We start from the raw sequence: 15,044 nt of genomic DNA on the forward strand, positions 1-15,044 counted from the left end.
GTAGCACTCTTTTTTCTGTGGGATAAGAAATTCCCAGTCACCTATCACCCTCATGGTAGATGTATTTGGGTTATGAAGCAGAATTTTTGAGCCCAGTCATTTTAAGATGCCTGGGTAGCTCAAGGGACAGAAATAGAGTCCTTACTGGTCCCACAAGCACAAGCCCCTCTAGCTGCAAGGAGGAGTTTGCTAGCAGAGGAAATGGAAAGCCAGGACTTTCCCGTGCTGTAATCTGTGAGAGACAGACTGGGTGCAGATGAACTTCCATGAAACAAAGCATTTAGGCAGGCACTTAAGCACTTCCTCTGCTGAGCAACTGTAACACTGCACACCAGACGTTTTTCTCTTCCCTTTTCCTGAGCAGGAATATGGCACCTAGAGCTAAATCTAGCACCAGATACAGCTGTTTCACATTCAGTTAGAAAAGAGAGTAAAGCTGGTATTGCACATTGTAATTCCTTAAATGTATTCTTAGTTTTCCCAATTGATTAAAAGATAATGGTTTTTATGTCCAGCTGATAAATCACACACATGAGCTGGGAAAGATTCTGTGCCTATTTATACCAATCTGGATCCAGTCCCATCCGAGACATCTGGGTTCCTGGAGTCACAGCTCAGGTGCCTATTATGCTAATGATCAGACTAGACAGCTTTTCCCCATGACCACACTGCTCTGCAGGATTGCACCACAAACTAGTGGGACTTTTTAAATACATGCTCATATTCTCCTGATTCTAAATTATTCCTGTCTCAGACAGTGAACAAGCTAAAAACCGGAAAGAAGCAAAATGGTCTTCTCCTGGGAGGTGCTAGGCTGTGACTCTGAAGCTTAGACCATATTTCTGACCTCAGACTTCTCGTATGACATTAAGCAAGAAGGCTACAAAGCCTGGCAGTGGTACCTCCCATTCTGACAACTTCTAAGTGCCTAAAGTGATACCATTAAACTTCAGTAATTTCATACTCAAAAAGCCAAGTTGGAAATATTTGTACAATGCTTTAAAATCCACTGGTGCAATTCCTGCTCTTAGCAGCTTGCAGACTAAGTCACAGGTGAAAGGAAAACACAAATGCTGAGATCTGCTGTACACATTGGCTTTCTACCACCAAGCTAGTCCTAAACCAACAAACCTGGGAACAAAAGTTGGAGCAGCACAGTGTCTCTACTATGTGTTATGCAGTGAGCTGATCACTAGGAGCTGGTTTCCAGCTTGCCTGTGAGCCCTTGGCCTATGACAAGTAGCCATTCTTCCTGTCCCAGGACACACAGCCTACACCCCGCTGGAAATCTGGTTTATAGTGCTGGACACTCAACAGCATGTGTATACTGCCCAGTCAACCTGCTTGGATCATCTCCTGCCTGGCTGGCAAGATGCAAGAGAGAGACTGGGAGAACTGCAGTGGAAGCACTGGGAATTTAGCAGGGAAGGGGAGAACTGGAAACAGGGAGGAGCCCAGAAGTTTCACACTGAGAAAGATCCAGTGGGAAATGCAGGGCACACAGAATGCAAATCAGGAGAAAATTACCATTCATTAGTTACACTGTTCAGAGGACTCTATTTTTCAATTATATTTTCTTCTCTTCTAAGACAAATAGTATCTGCTCCTTCATGCTCCCATTATGTTGCCATTATTATTTCAATCTTAATTGTTTATCAGTTGAATTTTCCTTTAAAAGGCTAGTAGGGGCAGATGTAGAGAATACATTTCTGTGGCTTGCTCAAAGAGGGCCAGCTTCAGCAGGGCTGTGAGAGGGCCTGGGGAACCATGTGAGAGCAAGGAGAGGCATGAGGGCAGTGAGCCAGCCATAAGTGTGCATGCTTCTAAATGGTTTTAATGGGGTCACTTCTGTCCTAAGGCACAACACGCTGCTGCTTGGATGACAGACTCTGCCCCTGAGCTTGTGGAAGGTTTTGCAGCTGAGTGTGACAAGCTGGGCTTAGTGCAGAGGGGGCTGCACTCAGGACTTGAATGTGGCCAGATGGCAAAGAGGGGCACATGTGCCCACTGGAAGACTGAATGGCTACTAAGAAATAAGGCAGAGAGTAGGAGACCACAGTGCAGAAAAAGACCTCATGTCATATTGAGACTTGGACAAAGGTTTCAGAAGAAGTGGATGGTTTGGGAAAGGCTGCAAAGGGACAACGTTACAATATAATGGCTGTCAGTGAGGAGGAGTGGCTGCAGGTTTATTCTGCAATAAACATTTAAATTGTTCAGTGCAGAATGTTTTAAAACTGTCCTCATCCTCATTAGTACAGCTAATCACCCAGTGATTTTGTTTTCTCTTTTCTGTGTCATGTTCTTCTGTTATTGCAGAGAAACAGAAAATATACTTTTAAATTAAGAAACTGTAACTGGGTAGACAATAAACAACATGGGGTGGTCCAAACACACAGCAGTTTAGAACTATCCTCATTTAGAGCCTTTCTTTCAAAATCATTTGTCTACATTACTGTCCATCCCTGCCACAAGAATATCACAGGCAGCCATAGGAGAATTTTGTTAGAATTAATCACTGATCACCTCCTTGTAAAAGTTTTATTTTATTCTAAAAGGGAATAAGGGAAAAGCACACAGCTACATAAAAGCACCCAGAGCTTTAGGATAAAAGAAGTAAAAATATTGGTAGTATGAATTTCTCTCTCAGGAAGACAAAAAATACAGGCATTTACTAATCAAAAAGGGGTGAGTTTTTTATTTTTGTTTGTTTGCTTTCGCTAATCTTTAAAAATACTTAATACATTGCTTGTGAGCTTCATGTTTCACTTTAATGCAGCGTTAACCCTTGAAATTCATTAATTGACTTTATGTTGCATTAAATGCTGCAATCAATTCAGTCTCAATATTCTACACTTTTATCTCTGCTATAAAAAAAAAAAGCTCTATTAGCTTTACTTGGCTCAAAACCAATACAGTGAACTACCCTTAATAATTAATAATCTGTTTCCCCTTCAATAAAATTTTTTGGACCTTTACTACAGTAGGATGATATATTTATTTGGTGTGTAGGGTTCAGAGCAATACAGTGCACTCTCTCTGGGAAAGAATCCAAAAATAACTATCTACTTGATATCAACCCAAGGGATTTCCTAAGGGAATGGGAGTATCGTTTCAGGGCAGATCATCAGTGGTTTAGGGGAATTAGACAAATTTGTGTCTGGGGAACAGATGCCTCAGGGTTTGTAAATGTGTGAGAGAACCTTTCCCCTCTCGGTCACCAGTTCAGGTCTATCCAGCACAGCAGTGACTGGAAGCTATTAAACATCTAATGAACTTCTGGGCCCTCCTGAAACAGGGAGTGGGATTCCTAACAGGCACTTGCTAACATCTTGGAGCCGCTCCTACCCAAGCTGCAGCCTCAACAGCAGTACACAGACCCAGAAACTGGGAATGAGCGTGATGGAGTGAAGAACATTTCATGTGCTAAATGCAGTAAGCAGGCTGCTTCTGGGCTGGCAATCCAGGTTTAGACTTATTGCTGGCACTTTCTTGTTCTTTAAAAGAAAGAAAGTGATGTACTATAAAGCACTGTGTTATGTAATCTTTCCTCAAAAATGCCATCAGAAGGCCCAGAAGCCTTACAAACCCACACTTGCAATGTCTCAGGCTTTGGAGAAGATAAAGGAGTAAATAAAGATCTGTATTCATACTTTGAGGCCAGTTCTGGGAGTCCTGGGACTCTTGAGCTGCTACATGCTGCTCATCCAGCTTTTGGGCAGGTCTGCTAAGAGAAAGAGGAGACAAATGCTGTGCATTACAACCACAAACCACAGCTGTTGATGGGAATTGGCAGGAGACCAGGGAATGCCGGGAAGCAGAGATGGCCTGCAGCAGAAGGTAGGGCTGAGCAGGGCTCTCTGGCACTTGAAGCTTTTTTATTCATCTCCTGGTGCTTTTCCATCCTGGCATCTGGTTTCCGTGACAGCGCAAGGGAGGGACAGTGTGGTGCAATTTCATGGTATGTTCTCCTGGGCTATGTTGGCACTACCTTGGGTAAACATGCCTCGCCTCAGGCTCAGCTTCAGCGGGGCCCTGGCTTCAGATTATTTGCAGCGCTTTAGAGTGCCGATAGCTCAGTCCAGTTGTCTCCGTATTTCACTTGAGGAGGAGGGGTCGAGACTTGCCAACTGCCCTTGTGCTCCATCAGGACAGAGCCATGCTGAGGGCAGACAAGCTCTAGCAAAACCCTGTCCATCAGCAGAGCTGCCACCAGGAGAGCAGGGGGGCTCATAGCTCTGTGGTGCAGCTGGAGCCAGGCTTGTGCCACAACACCTTGGATGTACCCTGGTGCTCTCATTTTCTTGCACCATTTTGAGTGGAAGCTTTTTGGGGCTCTCTTTATCCACCCCTATGCTGCATAGTCATGCAGCGTGTGCAAATTCAGGCACAGGCTTCTGAATAGTGCAGTAATATAAGTTGCAAAGAGCATGCAAATTTTAATGCCTGAAAAATGAGGAGGGAAAAAAAAACAGAGGAAGGTCTCTGTAATGGGACCTGCTGCTCACACGTTTTTGTTATCAGCATGTGCAAATCTTGCTATTCTGGTCCATTATATTCAACAATCTTATACTCAGTGGCAGGTGAAATGTCATACCTTGGGGTAAATTTTCACTGCAGTAGGCAGAGAATTTGTCCTTTAAACACCCTTAGTATTAATGGGACATTGATCCAGCAATTTAAACTCCTAGAGATACAAATGTCTCATGTGGGACCACTTTCAAATGTGTTGACATTTTGATTCACAAAATAAGATACTTTTAGAAACAAATGCAAATTCATTTCATTCTAGATTTGAGGTCAGCTGGATACTAGAAGAGAAATGTGCAATGAATGTTTAGTATGCTCATCAACTATCTTTTAATCTCTCTACACTCAAGGGATAAAAATGCCATCAGAGAGAGGAAGGACAATTTCCAAAGTTCTCTGTATTAACTAGTGTATCTTCTCATGGGGTTGGAACTTAAATTCACCTACTGCACTTGCAATATCACTGTCTAGGGCAAAAGGAGGCTCTGGGATAAGAGACCGAATTTCAGTGAGCTCTGAAAATATTGAAAAGTTTGTGTTTCATACAATCACACATGCTTTCATCTCCAAAGAGTTCTGATCCTGCTGAGATCCACTGGGGAAATTGTCAATGTTTTACTGATGTCAGGGAAATTCGCAGTAGTACTGGAGCCCAACAAAGTAGTGCAGGAAAGAAAACAAAACCAAGTAAAAACATACCAAGAGGGGGTAGCTTAATTTGTTCCCAGGCCAAAGCTCTGCCTGCTCTTCCAGCTCAGAAACTATTAAGCACACTATTAGAAAGATGATCCAGACAAATATTTAGAACACACCCACAACTGCCTGACAGCTAGTGAGTAGGTCAGACCTTAAGGGAACACAGCAAAGCCTGAATGTTGGTCTGGGCTCCATCCTGCAGGAGAAGGTAAAGCAGATATGGAGCAATTTTGGAGAAAGACCAGCTTGGCAAGTTGGTGGGTCTGAGTTGGGTGTGAACTACCACCACCTGCCCTTGGACCAAGGCTTGGGGGGCACTGCCCAGGGCACTGGGGGCAGAAACATAGCTCACCTCCCTCCTGTTTCCCTGGACTTGAGCAGGTGGGGCAGCTCCCAGCACAGGGGAGTGGAAGGGGATCTGCTCCCTGTGCTGAACCCCAGCAGGAGGGACTAGCAGCGGCTGGCTCTGGTTTCCCCCAGGAGCAAGGACACCTCTAACTGCCCCCCAAAGCTCTCCCACCACGGCAGCAGGGCTGACAAGAGGCTGAGGCATGCTGGACACGAGTAGTAATGTGGATGATTCCACAGGGGATTTCACAGGAACCCACAGCTCCTCTGCAGTGGACATGAGCATCCCCTGTTGCAGAACCCCCAGCTGGTGAATGTCACCTGATGGGGAACATGAGGACTCAGATCATCTCATGCATGAGGAACTAGGGGAGGAGAACAAACATAGGGGAAGTTCCCCACTGAAGTCCCCCTGCAGGGCAGCCTCTGCTCTTCCCCTTCCCCAGCAGGGCTGGTGCAGACAGGGCTGCAGTTCTGGGAGCTGCTGTCCAGGGGAAGTTACACCAATTTGGGCACTGACTGAGAACACAACTTCCCTCACAGACACTTGTACAGCAGCGCCCAAGAGAGCTAAGAGGAAGAGGAAAAGCCCAGACACTGTGAAACATGCAAATAACTATATTCAGCTCTATGAAAACTGCCCAGGAACAGCTCCAAACCCACACAGCACTGGGCAATGTGCTGATAGGGCATGATCCTTGGTAGCCTTGGATCAGATGGTCCTCTCCAAGGGCTCTGGATAAGTGCTCCAGCCAGTGGGCTCAGCAGGCACTCAAGGTTATCAGCATCAGTCCTTTTCTACGTGCTCACTTGAACATAATATTCTCCTTCTGGGCCCCTGCTCTCCTTTCTTGCTTTCTCAAACTGACTGGCATCTGCAGGAACCTGCAGGGGGAAGAATGTACTGTTCCTGTGCCAGTTATGTGATCTCCTGGGAGCCCTGTTCAAAAGCACGTCACCACACACCGGTGGCTTTTTCCCACAGAGCAAGAGCTCTGAGTGCATCCACCAAGTGCTTCTCACATCAGGTAGTTTTATCTAAAAAAAAAAAAAAAAAAAAAAAAAAGATGACAGACCAAACAGAACCTCATCAAGTTTGAAGAAACATTTTTTTGGTATGAACAGCAGCTACAGTGCATTTATACCTCAATGCATGAATGTTTCTTTAGAGTCACATAACGTGTGACTCATATCATGTCCAGGCATACAGGGGTGTACCAGCAGACCTAGAACTGTTACAAGTGGACCTAAAGCAGGTTTTGCTCACAAATGCAATTATAGTAACACCAGCAACCAGGATGTACCAGCTATGGATCCTCAGCACAAGAAGTCCTGGTATAAGATTTGCAACTCCTAAAACCATGTCCTTTCAAGGCAGTAATCCTGGGAAAGAACTGTGGCCCCAGTCCTTAAATAGAGATAGGAGTGGCTTCTTGGTTCACATTTATGGACTGCTGTAGGCCATTGCCAGTGATATCTGTCTTACTCAGAGTGCACTGACAAGAGAACACTAACATGTGCAGTAAATATTTCTTAATGCTTCAATGTAAGCAGGATGCCTGACAGACCCACTAAAGCACAGAAGATGGTGTTTGGTCATCAGCAATTCCTTCAGTGAGAGTTATGATTCCCAGGCAGGAGCACCTGCTCTCCTCAGTTCTAGGATTGCCAGAAGGGTCTTGGCAATCAGGACTAGCTTTTATCTATATGAGTTTTGTTGACTAATCCAGACCAAGCACCATGGAAGCCCAAATCGTCTCTAGAGCTTGCAGACCACAGAGATACTCCCCATCACACTCCGTCCCTGTGGCTCTGGCAGGGCACTAAATTGATGGAACATAAATCATCCATCATGTAACTGCCCTGATGCCAGGGGCACGCTGCTGGATGAGGCCTGCAGAGATAGCCTCCAGCTGTCCCTCCATGGGATAGTTCAGGGGAGGCACAGCCCAGGGAAACAAGCCAGATCCAGGTCTTCTGTGGCTTCTCCCATTCAGGGATGGTCCCTCCCCCTTGCCTGAAGCAGCCTGGGCACCTCACAGGCCTCCAGCACAGCCTCCAGAGGTCTCTGGGTCATGTGCCTGACACAGTCCAGCCCTCCCTGCTTTTGCACCCTGCATGCTCTGGTTGGGTGAATGGTGCAAGGAGTGTGAATCCAGCCCTGCCACCTGGGGTGAAGCTCTGCAGCCACCCCTGGCCACTGCCAGCCAAACCAGAGCCCTCTGGGGCTCTTATGGGAGGGAGGTCACCAGTTTAACTGCACTGGAACAATGCCAGCCCTTTGAGTAAACTTTTCAAAGCTGCACTAAGGCATTGTTTAATTTTGATTTCCAAGTGACCTCTGATTCCTTTGGATATGCTAGGGGTGGAAGAACATTCACTCCCAAGAGTTTGGCAGTGGGCACAGGGCCTAGCACGGCAGTTCCCAGGGAAGAGGGGAGAGAGGTGAAGGTTCTTGCTGTTCTCCCTCCCTCAAACCCCACCCCACCATCCTATTGCACACTTTAACTGGCATAAAAAAACCTGTTTGCATGGGTCACGCTGCGAATGAAAACTACGCCAGGATGTGAGATGAAAAATAGTCTGCAAAGAACCAAACCACCCGAGAGTTACTCTAGTGAGGTGAATAATTCAGCAACTGGTTTTTACTGCAGTCCTGTTAACAGAAACACAATTACAGAAGAGGAAAGTAAACCACAGCTGGGAAGAGGAAACAAGTGTCTCGGGGGCTCCTATCTCACCGAGGAAATGGTGGGTGGATCCAGCCCCAGCGTGGGACTCAGGCCACATCCAGGGCTCTGACAAGTGACCTTAGCATGATGCATCCAAAGCTGCACTCACAGCAGTTGAGCAAAGAAATGAAAGGAGCGTGGTAAAAATGTTCTGGCTGTTGCTAACACTTCTCAATGCTGAAAGCAGCACTCAGTACTGGCACAAGGTTAGTGGTATCTGCACAGCTTTCTGCTAACTGGTGACTGAGCCCTGCGGGGAAGCGAAGCTGCAAGGACAGGAGTGGGACAAGGCGAAGGAAGTGTGAGCTGCAAACCTCTGCCTGCCTTGCTCAGCATCAGATGAATGTTAATTCTCTGCTGGTTTGCACAGCCACAGACAGGCCTGCTCCTACTAATTTTAGCCCTTACCTAATTTAAAACTACAGACATGTTATTTTCATCGTGGTATTTTTTCCTCTTTTAACAGGTTGTAAGCTGCCAGATGCACTCCATGTGGTTAAGAAATTGGTGCTGTCCAAGGGGAGGTGAGAAACCTTTTGTTAAAAATAAAAGGCAAACGGAACAAAATTGCACATTAAAACTTGGAGCTATCGTAAGTGCCACCTCAGTTGCCTGTGCTTTGCTGAGGATCTCTGGCCTGGCTGCATTGTGGTCTGGAGATGCTCCTTCCTCAAACCTCAGAGGTCCCAGCCCAGCATGCCCAGCTGTCTCCCAGCCGTGCACACACAGAGGTTTTGCTGTGCCCCATCAGGAGCACACACATAAAACCACTGCACTCTTTACCCATACACCCACCCTGCTCACACTGTGGTCCTGCTGCCCAAAAATACACCTGCACCCAGACCTCCTCTCCCTGCCACCACACCCTGACATGGGCAGGCACCTTCTCCCTCTGCTCCTCCCCTCATACCTGGATCTGTCGCCCATCTCCTGCAGAGGTGAACGGTAGATGAAGTGCTGAGCCTGCCCACAGTGGGAGGCAATGCTGTGCTAGAAATGGGTGTGAAAAAGTGGTGAAATGAGGAAACATTTGTGAGAGGAAGTGAGTGGGTGGAGGGAAAAGCCTGGAGTGAACAAAAATCAACAAATAACACATTGAAACTTGAGCTCTGAGTGCTCAGGGTGGGTAAAAGTACACCAAAATACAAAAAAAAGAACACACAAATTACTACCAGAATGCAAGTATTCTATGCAAGCATACACCTAATGCATGCTAGGGAACAAAGTATTGAAAATAAAGAGGAGGCTCGAAATAAATAAGACATCTTAAGATCTAATGCCTTAACAGCAGCACAGGTAGCTCCAGTGAAGGTGAGAAAGGGAGGCAGCAGACCATGCACATGCGTCTTACTGGATCTAGGTTACTGGATCTCAAATCCAAATGGATTGATGGTCTCACTAACCAGACATGGATTTCAGCAGTTGTTAACAGACTGCATGGCCCTGTAAATTTTAATTTAGTACTTACAAGTAAAGCATTTGAAGGATAATATTAAAAAAAACCCAAGAAAACAAAAAACCCTCTAGAACAATCAAAATGGAAGCCCAGCTCTGTTGTTTCTGATACAGCAGTAGTTCCTACGTTTTTTCCCTAACAGATGTGCAGGGACCTAGGAGTACAATTCCCCTTTTTTCAGCCTATCACATGTGCATTCCTGACCTGTAAACCTCTCCTTCCTTCTCTAGCCTTGCAGAGCAAGATTGGCAGTGCTATGTTTTCAGCAACACACCAAAATAGACCTTGTTTTTTCTCCTTAAAGGACAACAAACTTGGCCCAAAGGGGCTGTACTAGAAACCAGCCTGTTTTGCCCTCTGAGAATCAGCCCACGCAACCACAGCTCCCACTGGTGAGAAGTTATTCAGACAAGTCCCTCCTCTAACCACTCACCCAGTGAGTTGGTTTCATCCAAGCTGCTGCCATGGTCGTGGGGGATGAACATCAGGCAGGTAAACAGCTATTATGGCATGCACAGAAAACTGTCCAGTTTTGGCTGCATCTCATTCCTTCCCACACGTTTCAAACCAGCCTGTTCCACAGGGATCCTTACAAGAGGTTCCCTTCCACACATACTGAGACTGCCTGTACCACTTCCATTTTAAAAGAATAACAAAAATGACCTGAGAGTTGTCTGTATATGATTCCCAAATTTGTCAGTGGAGGAGCCCAAATGTACTCACTCGGCCTGACACCGCTCCCTCTGGGGCTGCGGCGAGCGAGCACTCTTGGAAAGCAGCAGTGCATCCGTGCCACGGGTTACAGTGATTGCTACTGACAGGTTCTTCATGGTATCACAACAAATTAGGTCACAGATTAGATTTTCATAGCACAGATTACAACTTGTGTCTACATCTTTTTCTTAAATAGAGAGGGTTGTGGCCAGGAGGTTTGACCTCAAGATTGGGAACAAGGCAGATGCTTGGGACTGGGGGGGTCCTATTTCTGGTTGAGACAAAGACTATCTTAGCAAGACTCAGATAAAATTCCTATTTTTCTGCTATAGTCAGAAGACTTGGTATTTTTCCCTTTCTATCCAACAAGCCTTTGAGAAATGAGTTTGTCCACTAGATACCCTGGGGTAGATCTTACAGCATTGTTGAAAAACAGATAGCAAACCCAGCTCTAGAAAGAAATTTAAGAAAAATGGATTTTTATGATAGAAAAGCAGATTGCACCACCAGAAAAACTGCTGGGAATGGAAACCAAAACTACCTATTAGTCTTATCCCACCTATTACCACAAGGTCACACATACACTCAGTTTGAGCATCTCTTGGGCAGAAAGACCTCAAGGGAATAAATTCATGTGTGCAGTATTTGTTTTAAAATGTAGCCAGCAAGGACAGTAATAGAACTCAAGCATAAAAAAAGAAAAAAAAAAATCCAAGCTATATCAAGCTCCACACAGAGCAGCACAGAACAAAGGTTTCCAACAGCTGAGTAACTGCAGACACCGTGCAAAGTGCTTCCTACCCACTGCGAGATACAGCCCTGCTGCAGATTTGAAAACCAGCTTCAGCAACTGTGTTCCAGCAGACTGTCAGGGCTGTGTTCTGCTCCCAGCCACCTCCTCCCTCAGAGCTGAGCTGCTGCAGGGGAAAGAAGACTCCTGGGAGCCAGTGAGCTGGATTCAGCTCCCAGTGGAACCGTGCAGGTCTGCATGGGGGCAGTGATTCAGCTGATAAGAAGGCCAGCAGCCATGGTAAGCATTAAAGGAAAACCTAAACTGATCAGGACAGGTCTTGGATAGAATTAACCTCAGAGACAAGTCTTTCTAAGTCAGGGTGGAGAGAGCAATGCAGGAATGACCTTCAGCTTACAGAAACAGTCCTGATACCACAATGGAATCACCTCTGTGCTTATCCCAGAGACCTACACTGGCTCTCTATGGAGCCTCTGGAGCATGAACTTCCTCAACCTGAGCAGGTCTGCTAATACCTGCTGGCAGACCAACCTCTAGTCCCTAATGAAGCCCCTGAGGCTGTCTGCAGCCAGAGGACACAGCCTGTCTTCCTGTTCCCAGGGCAGCAAGAGGAGCACATGATGCTGTGCCTGTGCCCTCTCTGCAGGTTTGGACAGGCTGGTGCTCAGCACCCTCCCCTCGGCCTCACACCAGCCCAGCTGCCAACACTGCTGGCCTGAATCATTGCCTGTGCCTGTGCCTCCAGCTCCAAAACAATCTCGCACGTCACTTCAGCAGTTTTTCACAGGAAATACGCTTTTACTTTCAAAATACTCTGGGCCTTGTTCTCCTCCAACAAGCACAGGAAGTATCTCAAATACCAGTCTTTATTTTTGTGAGCCACTATGTATCCTCTGATACCTTTGAGTACAAAGAAATAAAAGTAGTTGAGAGTGGCTGTGCCCTTCCATGCTCAGAGGCAGCATTAATGTTTTTTAACTCCCCTCAGTGCATCAGCCTCTCCCAGAGCTCTTGCTGGGCACACTCACATTCAGAGGAACAGAATGAGGCCTAATAATTTTTTCCTCAAGCCTGAGCTGTGCTGTGCCGATTATTGAAAATCCATCCAACATGCTCTTTGCTGAGCAGTCTGAACTATCGATCTCAGTGAGAGAAAAGGATGCTCTGGACTTTATTGGGATTGTCTTTAAAAGTCCTGTTGGTACAACTGTTCTACTGGATGCTGAGCACTTCCTAGTTTCCCTGCAGAGCACTGCCTCAGACCTGCTCAGAAGCTCCTTCATGCCAGGGGCTCCTGCTGAGCCATGGAGGAAACCACATCACCAACGCTGGAAGAGCAAGTGGTGACAACTGCCAGAGAATGCACTAATGAGGCCCCTGGCCTGAGCAGTCCTCACAGAGAGCAAGAGTGCAGCAGGTAGGGACTGCTGTCTGCAGCAGCAGCTGGAGAGCATCCTGCTGCCTGGACAGGCACAGGCTCCTGATCCCTGCTGAGCAGGGAACCCCAGAGGAGCCGTGCAGCCAAATGCTGCCCGTCTCTAAGGCAAGATTACCCCGAGCAGCACAAGCACTGAGATGGCCCAGGCAGTCGTGTGCACCTGAGAGAGTCCCTCAGAGCACATTGGGGCACCATGAACAGTCCCCAACTCCACACAGCATTCTGTCCTCCTCAACATTAAACACGCAGCAGCCATTGCCAACCTTGTTTTCAGTCAAGCTCTGAAAGAAAGAGGACATTAAACTTCCACCAAAATCCTTCAAATCCTTCACCAAAATCTCTTCAAAGCACTTCTCAGTTTGGGGTGCAGATAAGGGTTTTTTTTGTTTTAATGAAATAAAAGGGCTTTCCTACTGTTTTAATCATGTACCTAACAAAACACTGAATAAGCATCATCCTCATGGCTTTTTGGGTCTTAAATTAAAGAATGCATGCATTTTTTACTTATATAAGAAAATGTTGTTAGGGATAAGAGTTAATTTTTAAATGGCAAAAGCGTAACTCTGCTCCAAACCACACAGCCAGGTAATCTTCACCATTTAGGGGCTGCTCTGTGCTTTTCTGTTTCTGCACTAACCCTTTTGAAACACTACAGCTTGCTCAAGAGAGGGGTAGTTTTCACACAGAGTCACGATCACAACCACATCACCGTTCCTGCCCAGATGAGGAAGTGCCAGATCCCCCAAAGCAGAAGTGCTCACTCTCTCACCAGCCAGTCCAGCACATTTCTGCCTGCTGGGCTGAACTTTTACGTGCAAAATTTGCATGAACGAGGACGACTAATAATTCTTCGGCCTGGCACACAATATCTGTACAAAACGCCTCCAATATAACACGGCCACTGCTGCTCCCAGCCCAGGACGGCCACAAACAGCATCCCTGGAGCACAGGACCAAACCGTGGCTTCCTCCTTTGGCCGGCCGGCCCAGCGTGCTGCTGCTCGGCTGCACCGGCAGTGACTGGAGATGGTGCGGGCTGGTGTGAGAGCTGTCACCGTGCCCGCTGCATCTGCCGTGCCTGGAGCCAGGGCACCCAGGACCGTCCTGTCCGGCCTGTGTCCGCTCTGGCAGACGGAGCAGATCCGCCTCGACCCTCCTGACCCGGCCGGCCCCGCAGTACCCGTGAACTGGGGAAGCAGAGCTCGGCCACAGCTGCCTCCGGCCGCCCTTGTGCTCTCTGAGCGGCCCCACAGACCTCCCGGGAGGCGGCCGGCAAGGCGCGGGGCTGTCCGGGCAGCGCTGAGCATCCTCTGCGGGGATGGGGCACAGCGGGGCGGGGGCTGCCCCGGCTCCTTCCCGGCTCCTCTCCGCCCCGCGGCCCCCCATGGGCGCCCACCCCACGGCTCCGCACAGACTCCTCCCGGCTCCTTAGGCGATCCCCATCTCCCTCTCGCTGAGCCGCCCCTCGCCGCCTCCGCGTCCCGCTGCGCCCGCCCGGGGCCCGGGGCAGCCCTTACCTGGGCACGGGGCGCAGCCTCGTCCCTCCGGCTGCCGGCGGCGTCACGGCCGCAGGTTGTGGCTGCGGGCGGCGGTGCCGCATCGATATAAAAGGAAGCGGCGCGGGGGGAGGGAGAGGCGGCCCCGGCACCTTCGCCGCGCCCGGCCCCGCTCCCCGGGCCCCTCGCAGGCTCCCTCCCGGCCGGTCCCGCTCCCCGGGCCCCTCGCAGGCTCCCTCCCGGCCGGTCCCGCTCCCCGGGCCCCTCGCAGGCTCCCTCCCGGCCGGTCCCGCTCCCCGGGCCCCTCGCAGGCTCCCTCCCGGCCGGTCCCGCTCCCCGGGCCCCTCGCAGGCTCCCTCCCGGCCGGCCCCGAGCTCTGGCCGCGGCTCCCCCGGGCAGCCCCGCGGGCCGGCGGCACTCTCGGGTGCTCACCGCGCCGGGCCGGGGGTGAAGGATGGGGCACAGGTCAGAGCCTTCACATCACAGCCCCCACAGCCATCCCGGGGGGCCAGGAGAGACCCTTCGTGAGGGGCCAGATATGGCCCTGCCCTCACGGGCTGCTCCGGGCGAGCGCGCACACAGCACAGCAGGGCACGGGCGAGGCTCTGCAGCCGTGGAAGGGAGCAGCCACATGCCAGAGCACCTTGAAGGCTTCAAACGCGTGTAACAAAACCCAGCCATCTCCACCAAGCTCTGCTGGAGCTGCCCTGGGCTGCCGGCTTGTGCCCAGGGAAGGAGAGCTATCCTGGGACAGGGCTGTTGGCAACTCCGAGTGCAGGTGTTGGTCCCTGCTGTGGTCCAGGCCTGGTTATCCAGCCTGGCAGATAAGCCATTTCCGTGACACATAGTCTGTAAGACTAGCTTTGGAGGATCAAAGAAAAAAC

General features: G+C 48.9%; 1 protein-coding gene across 2 annotated transcripts in view; it reads right to left on the minus strand.

The window, feature by feature from the left end:
* CYRIB (CYFIP related Rac1 interactor B) overlaps positions 1-14,279 on the minus strand; it is a 96,442-nt gene extending 82,163 nt beyond the window's left edge. For both annotated transcript variants that reach the window (XM_033056021.2, XM_033056035.2), the window contains exon 1: positions 14,182-14,279. The gene's annotated coding sequence lies outside the window, so the exon portion shown is untranslated. The remainder of the gene's footprint in view (positions 1-14,181) is intronic.
* Positions 14,280-15,044: the final 765 nt, after the last annotated feature.

Source organism: Catharus ustulatus, chromosome 1, assembly GCF_009819885.2.
Source record: "Catharus ustulatus isolate bCatUst1 chromosome 1, bCatUst1.pri.v2, whole genome shotgun sequence".
NCBI classification, from domain to species: domain Eukaryota; kingdom Metazoa; phylum Chordata; class Aves; order Passeriformes; family Turdidae; genus Catharus; species Catharus ustulatus.